Source organism: Natator depressus, chromosome 1, assembly GCF_965152275.1.
Source record: "Natator depressus isolate rNatDep1 chromosome 1, rNatDep2.hap1, whole genome shotgun sequence".
Classification (NCBI taxonomy): Eukaryota; Metazoa; Chordata; order Testudines; family Cheloniidae; genus Natator; species Natator depressus.
The window spans coordinates 156,501,784-156,516,047 of record NC_134234.1 but is presented as its reverse complement, the minus strand read 5'-3'; the positions used below and the strand labels follow the sequence as shown (position 1 = coordinate 156,516,047).

The 14,264-nt window shown below is 42.3% G+C and overlaps 1 long non-coding RNA gene across 1 annotated transcript; it reads left to right on the top strand.

The window, feature by feature from the left end:
• Positions 1-231: 231 nt before the first annotated feature.
• Positions 232-2,382, top strand: LOC141983363 (uncharacterized). Its single transcript, XR_012638354.1, has 4 exons — positions 232-451; positions 1,128-1,171; positions 1,581-1,716; positions 2,027-2,382. It is a non-coding gene; the product is annotated as an uncharacterized LOC141983363 (long non-coding RNA).
• Positions 2,383-14,264: the final 11,882 nt, after the last annotated feature.

Below are 14,264 nucleotides of genomic sequence, written 5' to 3'. Positions count from 1 at the left end.
GCTCCCCGCCCCCCTCTCCTTCTCCCGCCTTGACTGAGCGCCGCCTCCTCGATCAACGGCCACCGGCCCTTTGGGATCAGCTAGGGGCGGGGCTAGAAGCCGCAGGGAGTCCGCCCCGCCCTCTCCCTCGCGCCCGAGGGAGGCGGGGACATGGAGGGGTGCAGCCCCGCCCCCTGGTGAAAAGAGCAAGCCGGGGGCGGGGTCGCCTCTGCTCCCCCAGCCCTCCCCCTCCAGCTGCCAAGTGACCAGCTCCCTCCTCATGTCCCCGCTGCCGTGACCCCGTCCCCAAGCCCCTCTTCTCCTGCGGTGCTGTGTGTGAGGCATGACACCGCACCCACCAGCAGGGTGGTTGCCTGTCCTGGCCCGTTGCCCGCCCCCAGGTTTCCCTAGTGTAGACAGGGCCGCAGGTGCTGCCTGTGTGGCCTTCAGAGACGGCTCGGATTTGCATGGGGTAAGATTTGTACCTTGTGTGTGGGATTTGTAAATTATGAGCTGTGACGCTGTAGGCGACAGGAAAAAAAGGCGGAGGTGCAACTTGCGTTAAATGTAATCACTCCTCTTTGATCCTGCCGGGGTGGCCCCCCGCTCCTCTAGAAAAGGTGGACGCAGTGTTCCGATGGTGACGGGGCCATGGAAAGACTCAGGTTTTCCAAAAGGAACAGCAGTGTCCTGGGCTGGTTGGTTTAGGCCTAGGTCAGCCGTATTGCCCACTCTTGAAAGCCAGTGCTATGCTAAGTAACATTAATGTTTAACTTTACTGACATGTAGACTTGTTGAAGTCAGTGTGGGACTACTCAAGATCTTAAAAGTTATTCATGTGGTTAAGCGTATGCAGCACTGGTGCTTTATAGGATGACTCATGTGCTTAGTTAAACGTGTAAATCTTTATAAATATCTTGGGGCAGTCACTGTCTCTTACTATGTGACGGTATAATTCCAGTACAATAAGGCCCTTGTCCTGACTGGGGTCTGTAGCTGGTGCTATCACAATACATACACATAATAAATGTGAGACGTTGTTGATGTCATACCGTTTTCATGGTAGCCTACTGAGCAATTGCTGTTTGTGACTTTTATTTTCCTATTATGTCTTTGTTCTGCCTGTTTTCAATAGAATTTTTTTCTAGGCCAAATAGAGTATTGCATGGAACAAAAGAAAAAAAGAGATCAGGTAGGTGAGGTAATATCTTTTATTAGACCAACTTCTGTTGGTGGAAGGTACAAGCTTTCAGGTTTAATAATTTTATTAAGATAATGTTGAAATAGAAAGAAAACGGTACAGAGTTCAAGCATAGAAGTTTCTGGTTATCAGGGAATAAGGTACAGATTAACTACACAGAACTCTTCTTCAGATCTGGGGAAGGAAATCACAGTGTCTTAGCTAAATACAGTTTGTGATAGATTGTTAAGCATAAGGGGTAATGCATGTTGTAGTCCATTACTTGAAGTGGGCAATTGAGGGTTAGATTGTTATGCATACGGGGTGTGAAGTGGGAAATTAAGGGTAGCAGACTTCAAAGAGAAACAGCAGAACTAAAATTCATTTGCAAATTTAATACCATTAATTTGGGCTTGAACAGGGACTGGGAGTGGCTGGCTCATTACCGAAGCAGCTTTGCCTCTCCTGGAATTGACACCTCCTCATCTATTGTTGGCAGTGGACTACATCCACGGTGATCAAATTGGCCCTGTCAACACTGGTTCCCCACTTGTGAGGTAACTCCCTTCTCTTCACGTGTCAGTATATTTATGCCTGCATCTGTAACTTTCACTCCATGCATCTGAAGAAGTGAGGTTTTTACCCACAAAAGCTTATGCTCAAATAAATCTGTTAGTCTTTAAGGTGCCACCAGACTCCTTGTTGTTTTTCTTGATCTAGTCGTCTTATTCAAACCCAGTTTACGTAAATGAGTCTGGCAGGGAATTCTGTGAAAGAAAGGTGATTAAACTACTGCTTTAAAGCAGGCTGTCAATGACAAGCAGTTTTTCAAAAGGACAGATCGGGCTTTCATCTCTCTCTATACAGCATACACCGAACTCCCTGCCTCCCTGCGGGGCCTGGGGCAGAGCAGGGGCGGAGCGTGGACAGTGCTGTGGGTGGAAGAGGCAGGACAAGGAGCTCGCCTCACCCAGAGGAAGTTTCACCCACTGCCCATGGAGATGAGCGACACCAGACAGGAGCACATTACTCTGCAGCTGAATAGCAGAGGGCAAGGGCTGATGTTCTAAGCATCTGAGTGCTCGCACCCAGGTTGAACCAGCCAATTTTCTGAGCAGGTTGTTCTGAGTGCTGACTTTGGCTGTTAATAAGATTATTTTACTGTTTTATCTAACCCAGTGTGTTTAAATTGAAGTGTCTGATAACTATTTGAGATAATAAAATGGCATATTCCCTTTAAGGAATAGTGGACTTAAAATATTTTGTACTGTTCAAGAGAGGGTTAGCAATAGATGACATACATTTTGGGGGGGAATTCTGGGAGTGGGGGTGTGTTGGAGTCACCCTGTAATATAACCGAGGCTGGTGAGAGCCAGAGTGTAACCCAAGTGTGGCTGTCAGGCTACAGTTACACACAGACACTCAGGGTATGGCTTGCATGCTGGAAGGCTGTTTGTGAGCAGCTCCGGTGTGGCTACTTCAGCAAGGCACTGTAAAGCATCCAAGGTTGCTGGCAGGTGTGACACTCTTGCTCATTACTCTGGATTGTACCATGGTATGTCACAGCTTGATTTACAAGATAAATTATAGCTGGTCTCTCTTTGGAGACCTTTTAGGATCGAGGCAAAAAAAAAAAAAGATTTTAGATTATTTAAGCCTTACTCCCATCCCCTACTCCCAGAAAAAGAAAAGAGAACCTCCGCAAACAAAGTGGGACTTTTCTGCCCCATCTTACTTTTTCATGTGTACTTTGTTTCATTTTAACTCAACTGATATTGGTTCCCCAGGGCATTTTCTGCAGCACTGTAGCCGGTCATTAATATTGCTGTTACATTGGATGGCAGTATTGAATGTGTTGCTTATGTTGTAGTCCTAAATCCTTAAAAAAATAAAATAAAATTGTAAATGTCAACACTCTTTAGCCCCAATCCTGAAAATACTTATGCACACATTTCAAGTTAAACAAGTGTGTATGTGTTTACAGGACTGGACCTTTACTTGTAGCTAGATTAAAGCCACATGTTTGGTTAATTTTGCTGTACACTGTGATGGTTGCCTGAGCAGTAAGCAAAGGTGCAGGATAATCAAATAGCCAGAATTTAGATTGTTATAAACTTCAGCTGAATACAGCTAGTCAGTGTTCAGTTGAAATTAGTTTTTAGATCAGTGTTCATTTTGGTGAAGACTTTGCATTTATGGTTGATGTCCATTTCTGATTTGGTTAACTGAGAACAGAATGTTAAATACGAAGGTAATTTAATGTGTTATAAAATGAAAATAATAGCCGTCCATTTACCAACCAGACATTTTCAGGAATGATGGGATTCCTCTAACCCAAGAGCAATAAATACAGTGTGCCTTGTAAAAACTTTTCTGCCAGCAGCATGTTATGCATCTCCCTGTTTCTGGAAAAAGAAAAGGAGTACTTGTGGCACCTTAGAGACTAACAAATTTATTTATAGTCTCTAAGGTGCCAGAAGTCCTCCTTTTCTTTTTGCGAATACAGACTAACACGGCTGCTACTCTGAAACCTGTTTCTGGAGATTGTCACCTGTTTAACCCATTTTTCTCACTTCGCTAACCACACAAATAAATAATGCCTACAGGAAAACTTAGTTCATGTTGAGATCTGTATGTACTGCATGGGAAAATGTGGGGAGGATAGTGAATGAAAATGAGATACATTTTCCCTCAGGAGCAAGTTTCTCATTTTTTCTTTTGATTACTCAAGTTAAATAGTTCTAACTTGCATGTTTACAAAGACTTTTGTTTTGCCTGAGTAAAACCTGCAGGATTAGGGCAAAAATTGATTAATGATGACTTCTTCACACATACCAGAAAAACAGCTAAATACAAGATCGAACAGATAGTTTAGCATATCAAGCTATGACACTCTTAGTAACTTTCTCAGCCCTGAAGAAGAGCTCTATGTAGCTCAAAAGCTTGTCTCTCTGACCAGCAGAATTTGGTCCAATAAAAGATATTACCTTACCCACCTTCTCTCTCTAAAGTCAGAAACAGGCATTCCTTTGAAAGGTCAGAATAGGGACTTAAATATGTAGAGGTGTAGAATGAATGAGGGAGGAAGAACAAACACATCTCTCAATTGTTCTCTTCTGAGACCATCCACAAAACAGTATGTATAACAGCTCTGAAGCATGCTGCCCTTCCCAGAAAGTGACAAAATGAGGATTTGCGTCATTCCCTTATCCTTCTAGCATCTCAGACTTATTTGCATTGAGTACGTTTCATCTTTAATTTTCTGCTAGACTAAACATGATAAAATGTTATCTCTTTCATAGTGCAGAACAAGAGCCCTTCCTGGAATGACTGTTTGAAAATGATAAACACTAAAATTTAGTTTAAAACAGTCTTTAATATGGTATGTCCCCTCACAATGCATTCAACATACAGTTCTATGCTACCAGCGAAGTATTTTCTCTCTTCACTTATTTTATTCTTCAGAACAAAAATTTTTATGCCAGCACTGTAGTAAAAGTTTTGTTTAACCAAAGGCTACTCAGAGATCACATTAGGTGTAACTGGAAGTTAAATCTGCTTTCAATTTAGGCGATTCTAAGCAAAAATTTGGAAAACCTTCAGCTTGTGAATACTGCACTTTTTCTTCTGTGTATTTGTTTAGATAAACCATCTTTATCAAATGGTGACAGTTTATTTTAAAATATTTTAAAGTCAAAATAGCTAGATCAAATAAATAGGTCAGTATTAAAAACTGTTTGAAATAAGAGGGAGGAAGATGATACAAATCGGATACTTTCCTTGAATGGAGTGAATCCAGGGCCTGGTACTTTGTATGAGTTGTGATGTATTGGTGCATGGGTATTACAGCAATAAAAATATGTATTTAAAAACTAACTTTTGAAAAGCGTTTGAATATTCCTGTCACAGTTTCAGTATCTCTAATGAGTCAGTGGGTTGTCTCTCTTATCCAGCTGCACTAGAAAAATAAGGGGGTTTTGCCTGCATCAGGAAATATTGCATGCATATTTTGATAGTATGTAATTTCTACAGCAAAATCAAATAATATTTGGGCATTGGGAATTGTCATCTATTAAGCTATTGGGATAGATCTAATGGTATAATATGTCTCCTTAAATACTGCACAAAAAATCAGATGGCATACTGAAGTAGTTTATTTAACCAGTAACTCTGTATTTCAAAAGTCACACACAGGTATGAAAACTGCAAATTGCCTTGTCTTCACTGGGATTTTACCTCGAGTTAGTTAATGTTAGTTAGCTAACAAGTTAAGAACACCCCCACCCTCCTTTTTTTCTTAGGGTATGTCTTCACTACCCACCAGATTGGCGGGCAGAGATTGATCCAGCAGGGATCGATTTATCACGTCTAGTCTAGACACGATAAATCAATCCCTGAGCGCTCTCCCATCGACTCCTGTACTCCAGCTCTGCGAGAGGCACAGGCAGAGTCAATGGGGGAGTGGCAGCAGTCGATTCACCGCGGTGAAGACACCATGGTAAGTCGATCTAAGTACGTTGACTTCAGCGACGTTATTTACGTCGCTGAAGTTGCGTAACTTAGATCGATCCCCGCCCCCAGTGTAGACCAGGGCTTAGTGAGGACAAGGCCAATACGTGCAAAACCCTCTAATGTAGACAACAGTTATATCGGTATAAAAGTGCTTATACCAGTATAGCATATACTCAGACAAAGACATTTAAGTTGCCTTTGTTTTGTGTTTCATTAATGTTCTTCTATAACTTGTAAATTTCTGCAAGTTTTGTGTTATTACTTTATCAGGAAACACTTGTCAAATGGGCTTAGTGTCTGTGTTCTGGTTTTATAGTAAAAATAATGTGAAATGAAAAAGAGACAACTTCTGAATCCATTTACAACTGTGTTAACCTTCTCCTTACTACTCCTGAGGGAATTCTGCACCAAAAAATTCTGTGCACAATATTTTAAAATTCTGAAAAATCCTGTATTTTGTCAAAATCATACAATATAGTCACACCAGTTTCAATTATTTTGGTACAGAGGAGGGAGATCACCCTACAGCCCCCTCCCCATACCTTCTGGGACACAGACTCGGTGACGAGGCTGCACCCACCTGACACAGTGTGAGGGCCAGGCCTGCCCCACACTTGCCCCAGAACCACCTGGAGCCCTGCCCTTCCATGCTGGGTGCACCGTGATAGCAAGTGAGAGGGACAGAGTCTTGCACGGACACCCAGCCCTGCCTACCCCCCACAACAGAGGGAGTGATTTATACCTCCCCCAGCTGCTCATGACACCCAAACCAATGCACTTACTCGGGACCGCTGCCCAGGAGGGGTGCGTGACCCCTCTTGCGGCTTCCCTTTACCTCCCCATCAGAAACAATTATTCTGCAGGGGGAAAAAATCTGTGGGGGGTCATTAATTCTGTGCTTGCGCAGTGGTGCAGAATTTCCCCAGGAGTACTTCACCCCACTTGCCTCAGGAAAGATTTTTGCTGGATTTGCAAGTGTGTAACTGATGTGCAAAATTTGCCCCAAAATATTTATGGACTTCAGTCGGGTATTTAGAGACTGTGATGTCATTTTTCCTGGGTTGTGAGCATTTACAGACTATTTTTCTGTTCAACTATTTTTTTGCGTATCTGCCTTTCCTATTCAACCACTGCAACTAGAAATAAGAATGTTTTTCTTTTCAGTTAATTGAGTAAAATGTTAATTGTATGAAATGATCATCTCAGTGGCAGGTTTGAAAATGCACATCTAATTGAGACACTCTGCTGCTCATCCTTTTTAATGTGAATTTTGCAAAGGCAGGTAAGAATTTTGTGCTGTAACATTAGTAGCCTGGCAGGAAAAAAATCAAGGAACTGTACTCCTTAGTAAAATGCTATGGTTATGATAGGCTTCTGCTGCTATATACAAAACAGTTAAGTTTTGTTCTCAAGCCTTATGTCCCTTAGACACTGAAATTAAAAATTCAGAGAGACGGATGGATGATATATTCTCCAACACATGAAATTTTTCACAGCCCTGAACAATATAGCTAAGTCAGCCTAAGTTTTAGATGTAAACCAGGCCTTCAATGTAAGCTTCTTGGGGCACGAATGGTCTTTCACTATGTGTTGATAGAGTGCTTAGTAGTACGATGGTCTGTGATCTGTATTGGGGCTTTTAATGCTATAGTGTAGGACAAATAATAATAAAGAAGCATTCTGTGTGGGACAGGAGGTTGTCTATAGGACTGGCATGTGTTTCTAGAATAATGTTCTGACAGTCTTCCTCAGTTCCTTCTCTAAGGAACCTTGCAACAAAAGTGCCTTTACCAGATAACTGTTTATTAAATGACTGTCTGATCCTTCATTCCCTCTGCACCCAAAATGCAAAGGCCATTTCCTTTAATGGAAAATTTAGAAACATTAAATATAACAAAACTAAATATTAAAACCCAGAACATACTATTAGAAATAAATTAAAATAATAAGTGAACCTAAGCTCCACTGTCTACAGCAGAAGAGAAGACAAAAGTTGATTGGATGTTAAGTGCAGCACATGAGAGAAGTTTGTACTGTGCTGGGAGGCCGAAGGCTGTTTCAGTCCTGCGTGTTCTCTTGGTGTGGTTTTTAAGAGTCGTTTAGCCAAAATCATGTTTCCTTATTTTTGTACCAGAAGATGACTGATGGTGAGACAGAAAACACATTCTGCTGCAGTTCCATAACTGGACACCAGCTCATCTCGTTAAGGCTGGTACAAGATAAATGTCAATTCAGCCCCACTCCCTATGCAGGTCCCATCCATTGTTACGATGGCAAAAGCCCTTCACTCTCATAGTATTCCCCACATACTTCACATTTTGCAGGTTGCTGAGTGTTTGCTCCTGGCAAATAACACAGGTACCTTCGATAAAAGCTCAGTCTTGTGAACATTCAGGAGGAAACTAAAGCCCAAAGCCTCCAGCTTTCTGCAGGGCAGCAGAGGGCACCCAGCACAGCAGAACTATTGCACTTCCAGTGCGATAGGGATGGGAGAATAGGCTGCAGGGAGTCCGCGCAGGAGGTGGATGTGTACTGTGGGTTTGATCCTGCAAGGTATTGAGCACTCTGGTTCTCAGCCTGCAGAGTACTTAAGCACATTCTTCACTTTGAGGACATAAGTAATTCCCCTGGACTTCCATGAGTCTGAAGGTTAAGCACGTGCTTAAGTGAGTTGCTGAATTGGGGCCAGTGTGCTGAGCACCTTGCAGAGTCAAGCCCTGCAGCTTGTGTAGTGCAGCTCTGGGAGGGCTACCGGCACAGTCATGCCCGGGATCTTTCTGGTGGTGGGTGGGGCTAGAGGACCCGCTGCTCGGCAGGGGCACAATGAGGGAGCAGTCCAGACCCTTCCTTGGCCAAATTGGAAAGGCATTGCAATCCCATGTGCCACATTGCAACACCTCTTTTGTAGTCATGGTGTCCCTAGGCACCCTCAACCCTTGGGAGAAGCAAAGCAGGGAGCACCAGGAATCCCCAGTCACAGGCACATGAGAGAATTGGATCTGGGCATTTGGTGCTTCCTGGAAAAGCAGAGAGACAGAATGCAGTTTGGGTTCCCAGAACTGCTGGGCCCCCTGGTGAGGATGGTGCTCTTCAGCCTGACTGTCTATCTGGGGAAGAGCTCAGAGCTGGATGCGGGGCAGCAATAGGGGACTGCGTGCGTGGATGCAGAGACAGCATGCATGAGAGCACTCAGGACCGAGGATAGCGGAGTGTCAGGGGAGAGCTCAAGGGCAGCGGTGGATTTCTTGGATTCTTCAGAAAACAATCCAAAATGTCAAATGTGGTTTGACTATCTTACGGATGCTTCACATGATGAATTTCAGTTTGAAATGGAAATGTGAGTTCCGTAGTTCAAACTAGTAGTGTTCGTAGAAAGGTACAAAGAAAACATCCAAGACAATGTTCTCAACGTTTGTTTTAAAATGTGCTGTATGCTACACTTTGTGTAAGTCAGAGCCTGAAGTAAAATTTTACAGCAGCATTATAAAGGTTTCCAAATCAGGGGTTTATCAAGAAAACTGCAACTTCTTCTTACCTATGGGAGTGCAAATGGGTTAGTGGCAGAAAAATAAAACCTCTCAGAGCTGGAGGAAACAGCCTTTGGAAGACCTGATAACCATCTGGGTCTTTCCCCATGTTCAGTTTCCTTGAAACTGGTGATTTTTAATTTTTTTGGACATTAGCTGGCACAAGCTTATCTGTTGTTTTTTGGGGTTGCAGAGTGATGGAGTTGCAAAGTACAAATGCCACATTTGTTGTGAGAAGTGTGTCTCTCCTGGTGCTCCAGGTTGCCCTTTTGCCCCTGCAAGGCTCACCAGCTCCAGTGGCCTAACAAGTATTCTCACTTTCGGTGAGATTTTCTCCTTTGGATATTGTCTCAATGCTATTTTGAACCCCCTCCCCTGCATTTTTGCAATGAATTCCGTTTAATTTCTTGATGTCCTCCAATGCCCTCTTGTAAGATCTTGTGCTTGTAATGGTATAAGGTAGCTATTTTGCTCCAAGAATAAAAATAGTAATTTGATTTCCCTTTTACCCGTGGCATTTCCTCATACGTGTGACACCCCACCAGGGAGAGTCTTCACTTGTTTCATAGTGAATGAACACAAATTTAAATTTCTAGATAATATTCAAACAGCTGGAAATTGAAATTCATATAGATTCTCAAAGTAACATCAGAATCTAGAAGAGTCTGCAGCTCTTTTTCGTTCTTTCTAGCATTGCTGTTTGGCTTCTTTATGTGAAGACGACAATGCTACGAATGAAGTCAGTGACTCACAACTTGTTAACTGAAGGCAAAATTACAAAATTCTGCAGGCTTCTGAATGGCAGTGGGAAGCTCGGTCCACAGCAGATGCACTGAATTTCCCTTCTTTAAGGAAACCAGGAATTGGAGATGTTATGGCATCTATAGGCTCTCTGTCTGTGTGTGTGCGTATGGTGTGTGTGAGTGAGAGAGACATATGGCTTTACTCATGGTTTTCAGGATGGGAAATTCAGTTACCTTTGCATACACACACAGCACCATTTACTGGGTTGTTCTATTACACAGTGATAGGAAATCTTTTCTGAAAAATTAACTCTTGAATACCTACCCATGTGTCAACTTCAGACAAAATTTCCAGAACATTAACAGGTACAGAGAATGTGGCTATTTAGACAGATGGAAAAGCAATATATACGTTTCTACACAAAATATACACCTTCCATATTGAGAAGTCTCAAAAAAGTTTAATAGTAGACAGTGTAATAGCACTTGATACAGTACGTTTTCCTGAGAGATCTCAGACTACAGGTGAGGAGGACTTAACCTTTTCCTCATCCCACTTCTTTACAATGGCAGTGCTGTAGTATAATTATTTGAAAACTGTACCGTGTTTTTGTATTCTGTGGTACGTACAAATGTAACGAGACATAACTTGAGTAAGCTTCTTGCCTTTAGAGCAATTCTGTGTAACTTGCAGGCAAAGTTCGATGGTTACACTAATCCTTTTTTGGTTTTGAATGATAGCGCTAGTAAAGATTCTGCAGCTTGAGGCTCCTTTGTTTCAGTGTCCATGTGCCGTAGGCACCATTCAACTAAATATTTTATCAATAGACAATTGTATGTACATGGAATGCTATACAATGTTGCTATTTTGGCTCCAAATAAGTCAATATTTTGCTATTATCAATGTGCAAAATTCCCAAATCATTGCTGAAAAGACAGGGAATAACTTCACATTAGTCAAAAAAGGCTGGTGATGTACTGGCAAAGATATTGTTCAATAAATGCATGTCTCTGTGCTGGATTACACACCCCTTGTATTTTTACTTTGAAACAAAAGGGCATAACTTTGGTATTCATTTGAACTAAAGACAATATTTCTTGAGCAACGGAGATATAGAAACTGCTCAGATAAGTAAGTTCCTCATATTGGGCCAAAGTATTAAAGAAAAATCCTTGACAAACTCTGTGGAAAAAAGTTAAAAGCAGGCCAATCCTGAGAGATAACCCCGACCACAGTAGCATTACAAAGGACATGTTTTCACAGGGAGAATAGTTGTGAAGCTGCAGCACACACTAGCTCTCCAAGATCAGCTCATTTTCAAGATCCTCCACCCCAACTTCTCCAAAAAGACATCAGTCGTGCTGCAGTTCCATACGTTGCATCTCACCCTAGGTACAGGGCTTTTGGGGGGGAAGTTTAGTGAAAAAAAATCAAGAGAAATGCTCTGATAAATGTGATGTTTGCAGTATACTGACCCAAGTAAAACAGTTTTAAAGTTGAGGTGCTCTGAAAAATGTAGCTGAAGTTTATTTTTTGAAAAACTTTCTAATACTTTTTAAGCTCATAATCTCTTCAAGGAACTTCAGTGTTTTTGCCTTTTGTTCTCCTGCAGTGAAATGCCTTTCAGTATTTTGGGGTTAGGGGAAGGCTATTGGAGGCTCAAAAGAGACATTTCTTTTGATATGATTACAGTAGATCAAATAAATGGTTGGCATGCACACATTCATTATATGATCACCCAGATAAAAAGCCTTTCCTTCTCCTCCACTGTGCCCACCCTGATCCCACCCACATGGAACTCTTCCCCACCCCCAACTTTCCTTCGATGGCCTTGCTAACATCTGGAGGAAAGAAGCTCTGCTTCATTGGTCCTCATAAAATCTGTCTCAGGGCTCTCTCTGTTGCAAACCATATAAACATCAACCCTATTTCAACATTTGGCACTTAAAGGAAAAAAAGCAGGGAAATTCACAAACAACAAACTTCAGTAGGAATGAGTTGATTTTGAAAGCATATAGCAATAGAGCCTATCCTGTCCCACTGCAAATGTATTCTAGTGCTTCTGCTTCAAAAATCCTCAAATAGGACAGTCTGGAAATGAACAGTTAAGGGATGAAGCCACTTTCCTCATTATTTATATTGCAGAAACACCAATCTACAAGGCTCTGGAGAAATTAAAGAAACTAAATACACACTCATGCTACATGCTCATTTTACTTTACTGCCACCTGATGAACTTACACCTCCTAATCCAACCTTCAGTTTGCATAAATACATATTACTAGGAAAATGAAAGAAGGAAACAAACCCCCAAACATTTCCTTATCAAGGGGTCTATTTTCAGTGTGATATGGCTCTAACATGTAGTACACTTTTTTAAAAGCAATACATATGTTTGTTAGTAAATGTAGGTAAAATGTACCAGTTAACTTTACATCACCATAGATCAACATATTTTATAACTCCATAATGTTTTCTCTCAGCCACAAGGTTTTTTTGCCGGTGCGCACGCTCTCTCTCTATATATAAAAACCCCACTTTCAATCAGCACAACACACTTGCAGAAAATTCTGAGTTCCAACATAAGCAAATGTACCCTGGGGCATAGAATCATAGAACCATAAGGTTAGAAGGGACAGCAAGGGTCATCTAATCCAGGGGTTCTCAAAACAATTTTTTTGGTGGCCTCAGAATGCGACCACCAACTCTTGCTGGTGGCCACTCTGTCAATTTTTCCTAAAATACTTAATTAACTTTAGGAAAAACAAATATGTACAATGATTTGGACATGTGTATGTGATTTATTTATGTAGAGTTGGGTTTTTTTTTGCAGACTCAATAATAAAAATAATGTACAGTTGTCTCTATTCTTTACTGGGTCTCAGCAGAATAGAAATACAAATAAGGTGCTTTGCATGTTCTTGTCCTTTTTGTTGCCCCTTTTGCTTTTTTGGTTGCTTTTTATATTTTAGACTTAAGTCTAGTCAGCCTGCTGCTATGAAAAGTGATGCTTGTATATTAATATCTCTTTTCACAGCCTCCCAGCTAGCTACTAAGTTTGCTGTGAAAAGTGATATTAACAAACATACAAATATCACTTTCACTGCAGACTTATTCTGCCCTGGCAAGCCTGGGGATAAATTAAGCCCTGGATGGGGAGGTGGATAGGGAGGCAGCAGGAGCCAGTGGCTGATAACCGCTGCGTGGCTGAAGCCTGGGGCCAGAGGAGGCAGCGAAGGCCAGGGGTGATGGGGGATGAGCCTAGGGCTGGAGCCTGCCACAGTGTGACTGAAGCCCTGAGCTGGAGAAGGCAGTGGGACACAAGGGTGATGAGGGAGGGCTGCTGAGCCTGGAGCTTGTCACCAAAGCCCCGCGCCTATGGGATGGGGCCTGGAGACGGGGCCTGGAGACAGAGCCTGAAGCAGTGCACAGGGGGAAGGAGCCCCTCACTGCACAGCTGGAGCCCCGCAGCTGGAGCCTGCTGTCCACCACTCCAGGGCTGAAACCTGCCCCCACAAAAGTGGGGAACTCACTGGCTGCCTGCTCCTCCAGCATTTGTGTCTGCAGAGGACAGGGCCCAACCCCTACTAGGGGCGTGGGGAGGGTACTAGGGGCGGGGGGGGGGGGGAAGAGGCTGCTGCTTTGCCCCTTCACCCAATCATTGCCCAGAAGGCTGTGGCCACATTTGAGAAATGCTGATCTAGTCTAGCCCCCTGCCAAGATGCAGGATTTGTTAGTTTTGAAATCTTTAGTTCTAATTAAACAGAATGTTATTTCTTCATCTCACTAACATTATTATTTCAGACCACAACAAGGGTGCATAATTTAGGTTGCATGGGAAGGTGTAATTTGCATGGGGCAAAAGTAACTGAAGAAAGAATATATGGTTCTGAATTTTATTTTTGTTGTGAGCCCCTTGGGGCAGGGACTCTCTGTGCTGAATGTTTGTATAGAACTTGGCTCGATGGGGTCCCGCTCCTATTTCAGGCCTCTGGACAATGCTACAATACAAATAATTAATAATGAGAAAAGTGGGTGCACATCCCTTAGCTATTTGTTTCCAGGCATTCATACTTCTGAGGGATCTGTTTTTGTCTCTAAGTAGAATGATTTTTCTGTGGATATTATAATTCATTCTCTAGGGGTGAGGTAGATATTGCTGATACACACTTTCAAGTTTAACTCATTCCTCATCACGTTTTTGTTTACAAACTGAACATTTTCATTAATGTGTTAGGCACAGACAGGCTTTTCATTAACATCAGTCTGTATCCATTGTGAAGTGCGGCAATTGCCGTATCAAGGAAAATCCCTCTTAGCAA